This window comes from Centroberyx affinis, unplaced genomic scaffold, assembly GCF_046629955.1.
Source record: "Centroberyx affinis isolate AG114_WGS23_722 - 3 ecotype Tasmania unplaced genomic scaffold, CSIRO-AGI_Caff_v1 ptg000029l_1, whole genome shotgun sequence".
NCBI classification, from domain to species: Eukaryota; Metazoa; Chordata; class Actinopteri; order Beryciformes; family Berycidae; genus Centroberyx; species Centroberyx affinis.
In genome coordinates, this window is record NW_027278743.1 from 483494 (window position 1) to 490372 (window position 6879).

The window sequence follows — 6879 nt, forward strand, 5'->3', positions numbered from 1 at the left end:
GGGGCGACAGGGCCTTCGCTGCAGCCGCCCCCTCCCTCTGGAACGCCCTCCCCAGCCACATCCGAAAGGCCAACACTCTGTCATCTTTCAAAAAAGCCCTCAAAACCCACCTATTCACTCTTGCTTTTGACCTCTAATCTTCTTCTCCTCCCCCCTCCCCCGTTCCTCCCTATGTATACGTCCTTTTCTCATCTATTTCTATCTTTATATATATCTCTATTAAATTTGTTTTATCCTGTGTTTGTAAAGCGTCTTTGAGCACAGAGAAAAGCGCTATATAAATGTCATGTATTATTATTATTATTATTATTATACCTGCTGCAGGATGGCTTCCTTCAGGTCCTCCAGGTCCACCGAGGAGTCTGTTTTGGTCAGCTTCACCCTCACCACCTGCTTTCTCAGAGCTTTAGGGATAGATATTTTAAATTAATAAAATAGGCTTTCCATCCAGTAAAAAGTAAAAATTAAAGATGATGACCAGAAGTTGTTTGTGAATATTGAATTGACAGAATTCAGTGGTGACAGAACTCACCACTGTAACAGGCGAAGTAAAATTTCTGACCACAAGGCCAATTCTCCCATTTGCCAGAACGTGTAGCCACACAAGATTCTTTGATTGCGCGACCTGGTTGATTGTTTTCAGTATTCCAGTTACTGAATGAATTGGCGCTCCCATCTGACCACTTCCACGAGTCTCTGAACAGGCCGATCCACACAAAGTTTCCTGCGGGTATTAACCTTTTTATTTCCTCGTACTCAGCTCGGTTCCTTACGCTGGCCAGGTCTGTGTAGCTCGCCCTGCAGTAGCTCTGAGCCTCGGCCCAGGTCTTGGCTTTAGTCACAAAGATGAATCTGGAAGAGCCGTCAGCTTCACTGGCCCCTGAAAATATTTTTTTTAGCAAAAATCATGATGCTGCAGTCTCAGCAATGATGTTGCCCTCAACAATGACCATGAAGGAATTTCTACACAATGCTATTTTTAAAGTGTTTTGCTGGTTTACAGGTTATCCAGAAACTCAGTCAAAGCAGTAGTAGCTAACCAACACTGTGTAGCCTCTACGCTGAAAGAGGGGAAGGGGACGACACAGATTGAGGGGCCAAATTAGAGTATCCGTAGTTGTCACTTAAAACGTTACCTGAACAAGTGGTTGGTTGGTTTGTTTTGTGAGAGAGCTGATCAGACAGCAGAATGCTCTTTTTCCAGGCAGGCATTGCCCTGGACTCACACAGTACTAACAAAATCACCATTCCACCAGGTACATAAAGATTTGACGTCATTGGCTACTTACACACTGCAGCTAAATACAGTTGTCAGTGAATCATTTTGTAAGAAACCAGAATCTACCCAGTCAACCAGATTATTTCAAGATTGAGAGATTATATAGATGAGACTTGTGTTTTCTGTCTAATTGAAAAAGAAACTATAATGCATTTGTTTTATGAATATCCATGTACAACTTTTTGTTTAAATGCACTGGTGCAAGGATACAACTGACCTGCAGAGATCTTATGATCACATATGAGGAAATCTTATATAGGAATATGATTTTTTTTGTTAAATGTTATTATTTTATATGGAAAAATTGTAAATGGTCTAGAGAAATCCCCAGATTTGTAGCATTACAAAATATCAAATGGAAAAGCAAGAAAAACTCTAAATGTATGTTAAGTCTTGTGTTTTTTTTATTTAATGTCACATGTACCCAATATTTAATATTATTAGGGCCCGAGCACGACTTTGTGCGAAGCCCTATTGTATTTCGTTCTTAGTGATGATTTTTATTTTTATTGTTTGCTCGCGTTTTTGAGGGCCTAAACGTGCTCGAAAAGTTGCGAAACTTTGCACACGCATCAGAAGTGGCGAAAAATTATATATTTTATGGGTCTTGCGCATGGCCGTGGCAAAACGGCTCGATAGCGCCCCCTACAAAATTTCAACGGAGTATCCCTCGCCGTACGTTTGTCCTAGACTTAGGAAACTTGGTAGGCACGTGTATCATGTCCAGACTTAAAAAAAAGTCTGGTGGTACCATGCGCCTAAAACCAACAGGAAGTCGGCCATTTTGAATTGATTGTGACATTTTTGGGCGTTTTTGGCCATTTGCAGGGGTTGTACTTTAACGAACTCCTCCTAGGCGGTTCATTGGATCCACGTCAGACTTGGTCAGCGTGTATAAAAGACCTCGACGATGCAAAGTTGTGCGAACTGTGAGTTTTCGTCAAACGGCGTGGGCGTGGCGTGGCGTCGAATTTCCATGTTTCGCCACGAAACAGGAAGTGGCTTGTAACTGGCCTGTACATGGTCAAATCTGGCCCAAACTTCACACATTTGATGAGAGTCCCAGCCTGAACACATCTACATGCCAATATTCGGTTATAGTCATAGTGCCACCTACTGGCGACAGGAAATTACATGTTTTAAACTTTGCTGTGCTTCTCCCAGCGGGTTGGCCAGATCCACCTCAAATGTGGTCAGAAAAGCCGTAGGACCATGATGACGCTTAGTTGCGAACATCGGGAGCTTTCGTCGAACGGCGTTGCCATGGCGGCGCGGCGAATTACGATGTTTCGCCATGAAACAGGAAGCTGCGATAACTTGAGTTTACATCGTCCGATCTGCACCAGATTTCACATGCTGGACTACAGTCCAGGCCTGAGGACATCTACACGCCAATTAGGAGTCATAGGCATTGCGCCACCTACTGGCGACAGGAAGTAAGCCTTGTGTGACAATCATCATTGGATTTACATGCAATTTTCATGGTGTGGGCCACATCGACCAATCAATGTCCAGTAACGAGGCCGCGGCTGCTACACACCCCGACTGCAGCACACCCCGACTTGCACACAGAGGCGAGGGCCCGCCCATCACTGCTTGCAGTTTTAATCATTATTGTTATTATTATCACTTACATTCACTTTGCTTTCTTCTTACCGTTGCAGCAGATGAATGAGAATCTACTGCTGCAAGGAGCATCCCCCCATTTCCCAGCACTGATCGTAAGCACACATGTCTTTGTGAAGATGTTCTCGGGTTCAGTAGATTCCCACATTCTGAATTCAGCCTCTCCTTCACCATAGTAACCCTCATTTTCCAGAGACCACCTCCAACTGTTAATGGCATCATACAGTCCCATCCACACTTGACTATAGTATCTGCCTATAGTGTCAGTCAGCTTGTCCATATCTTCCTTGTTGTCTATAGTGGCCAGGTCAGTGTACTTCTCCCTGCAGTAGCTCTGGGCTTCAGTCCAGGTCTTTAGTTCTTCAACAAAGTGGTACTGATGAGGAAAACATGAGGGGAGGATGCACAGTCCTGTGATGACAATCAAAGCATGCAGTTTAATGCATTTGTTGTACAATGCGTGAATACTAACTGCAGTTAAATGTGATATTTATTACTTGGTGTACAGATGACAAAGGCACAAGATACAAGCAAAGATGATGGACAATGCCTGATTTGTTTTACACTCTCATGTATCTCTCACACATTAAAAATCATGAATCAAGAATTCAGAAAGCGTATTGCCCATCTTGATTTGTCCAACAACTCTTATGAAGTACATTAAAGGTCCCACATCCTACACTTTCCAGTATTTTATTTTGTGTCTTGAGGTCCATTCAAAGCTGTGTGTGTGGTGTCATGTTCCAAAAACACTCTCAATCCATTTTTACATGTTCATTTTCCAGCATCTCTCTGAGCCTTACCAAGAAAAGGCTGTTTCTGTCACCGTGTCTTTAAGGCTCATTAATAATAACGACCCCTCTGTTCTGATTGGCTAACCGTTTCAAGAGTGAAACGTGAGACACCGCGGCCCGGCGGCTACAGGTAGGGAAAACTCTCCGGTAATAAACAATGACAACTGCTCAACCGCTTTGAAAAAAACACTTTGTTAGTCTATTATTTGTTACAAAAAAGATAATGAGCGAACCTTTGTGACGCCACAAAGTTACGGAAGTCCAAACGGCTTGTTTAGAGGCTCACTTTTCTAATATGGATTGTGTGGATTTAGTTGCCGACCGTGCGTTTTGATACTTTCACCATGTTTAGATAGACCATCCAACTCCTTTATCATCCCAGAGGCAAGGGAAATCCCGTTTTCCACAATATGGGACCTTAAAGTGTGATACATTTGACTTTATTTTGATCAGAATTCCTTGGAAAAAATATGATCATCAAAATACACTAACCTGATAAGACCATGATAATAAATGCCTTCCCTTCCATGATGTACGATACCACAGCTCGCTTGCACCTTGCTGTGGTGAGAGGAGAAGCTCAATTATTTAAATTTTTAAAGCTGCTGTAGGTAAATTTGGAGGAAAGAGATCAAATCTCTGGAAATTCAAATCAACGCAAGGATTGATACGCCTCCCACTCCTCGGTGAGTGACAGGAGGAGGGATTGACAGGACGGAGTCACGCTTTCTGCCTCAGACTTCACCTTATTGGTCGGATGGGTTTGAGAATAGCAGAGGAATGGAGCTACCACTGTTTGTGAGATTCTCACACATTATCCTGCTCGTTTTTGGCCACCAAACATGCCTATTTATTTTTATTACTTACAAATGTTAATCCATAAAAGTTACCTACTGCAGCTTTAAATAATGTATATAATATTTGTTGAATCAATAATGAAGAGCACACTTGTTTAAAACATATCAATGTAAGGCAAGGCAAGGCAAGGCAAGGCAAACTTGATATATATAGCACATTACATACACAAGGCAAATCCAATGTGCTTCACATAAAACAGAAAAAATACATAAAAATCCTCTTAAGCCAACTTGCTCAGGGCCACACAGTACTGCAACTATTCAGAATTACATTACAAAAGAAAGAAAGAAAGAAAGAAAGAAAGAGATAAAATATGTAAAACATAAATAAAAGAAATAAATAAAGATAACACCTGTTACATCTACATACAGATGATTTAGCAGAAGGCCACAGAGAAAAAGAATGTTTTGAGCTTTGACTTTTAAATGACTTACCCTTCTTAAGTAAAACAGAGAAATGTTGCGTGTCAATTAATCTTCCTCTCACCTCACTTGCAGTCTGACGACACTGACTTGGCAGTATGGATGAAGGGTCAGTGTAATAGAAGTGTAGTGAGGACAGGTCTGATCAGTGCATTCAAGACAGGTGTCTTTGAAGCTGCACATCCTATTTTAATAGCACATGGAGAGGTTACATCAGATCCTGTGTGTTGGTAAACATCTCCCACCCCTCTGACTCTTTCTTCCTTATGTGCGTGACAGTCTGATCATTTGAAGATGAAGATAATCAGTGATCGCAGCATGTTTGTTTGGCTGAAACAATGGTGCTCTCTTGCTTATGAAACAATTTGAATACCATGAATATGATACATTTTGAGGCATACATTTTGTGGTAATGAAAGTACAACGGGAACCACATAATTTAAATGACACAACACTGACAGTGAATGCTGGTGACTCAACACATTTATGGAAATCTTATTGTGGAAGTGTATTAGTATTTCTGGACTGCCAGGCCAGCCAGAAAGGAAACTCATTGTTTGTAGCTATTAATGTAAAACTATTTGTAACTTTAAAAGTGCTTAAACTACCATTACATGTACAAAAATAGATATTTAAAAAAACAATAGTGCTCACCACCGTCTTTTCCATTGAAATTCAGCACTTGATTCAAAGTAGCAATTCATTTATTATGGTATTCTGATTAGTTAGCGACCAGACACCACAGGACTAAGACTCAAACCTGTGTTGTCATGATCTAAAATCCGAACTTGCTCCATACATAAGTAATGTGACTGATCTTATGGAACAAAATGTTTGAGTTTTCATGTCTAAAAAAAATTCATTTTAAAGGAGTTTAATCTGTAAATGGAAAATATACTCCATTGTGATAGACACATTTGCTCTGTGGCTTTCACCATCTTCCTCTTTTTTTTGTGTATGTGGTTTATTTGTAGATGGACAGATGCAAACACATTGATAAACATATTATATGCATTGTTCCAAGAAGAGTGCGGTTTACACTGTTTTCCCATCATAGGCTGTGGTTGCAGAACATTTGCAGAGTATGTCAAAATATATCGCAGTTTATACCAAATCTGTCATAATTCACAAGTTTTAAAAAGATCTCATAAAAATATATATAAGTGAGCCAGTGATTCACATTTGATATATTTTTAGCCCCGCAACAGCAGGGGCTCTATGGATGGTATTGTTGGTCAGTCTGTTCACCACTTTATGGGTCACGTGACCCGCAGGGAGTCAGACTGCAGACTCTCAAGCGGGAGACCAGAGTTCGATTCCCGGCAGAGACGCTTCCACAAGGGGAGTAAGTAGCCTCTTCCTGGTCGCTGTCGGACTGCCCGCCCCCTGAGGCGGAGACGAGAATCCAAGAAGAGAGCGGTTGTAGTTTCTATACCAATATATGGAGATAAGGTTAAAAAAATGTTTCCTTTAATCCCCCCAGACCACTTTCAGCACCAAGGACAACAAAGACTCAGGCCGACACAGCAGCCCCCTCACCTAAAACCTCTCAAGCAATGAAGAGATGAAGTCCGGATCGCCATGAGATTTTAACAGAGAAAGAAATATTGAGAGTAGAGATGGAGACAGAGAGTGGAAAAAGAGTGGAAAAAAGAGAAGCTGGAGCTTGAAAAGCACAAACTTACTTTAGAAATTCAACTCCTTGACCGCTGAGCCAACACCATTGACGATGACATCTTTTTAAACATGTAAAATTAGACTACAATAGGCTCTAATACACTACAATATGCTTTAATATAATATAATATAATATGTATATTATATACACATAGTAAATACATATCTAAAAACATCTTAATCAGTTATTCAGTTGTTCACATAGAGTTCAAGTTAGTTCAAT

At 40.8% G+C, this 6879-nt stretch overlaps 1 long non-coding RNA gene across 1 annotated transcript; it reads right to left on the reverse strand.

The window, feature by feature from the left end:
• Positions 1 to 3225: 3225 nt before the first annotated feature.
• Positions 3226 to 5129, reverse strand: LOC139641221 (uncharacterized). The gene is made up of 3 exons (XR_011694975.1): positions 4992 to 5129; positions 4192 to 4260; positions 3226 to 3316 (listed from the first exon to the last, which is right to left on the reverse strand). It is a non-coding gene; the product is annotated as an uncharacterized lncRNA (long non-coding RNA).
• Between the last annotated feature and the right edge of the window lie 1750 nt (positions 5130 to 6879).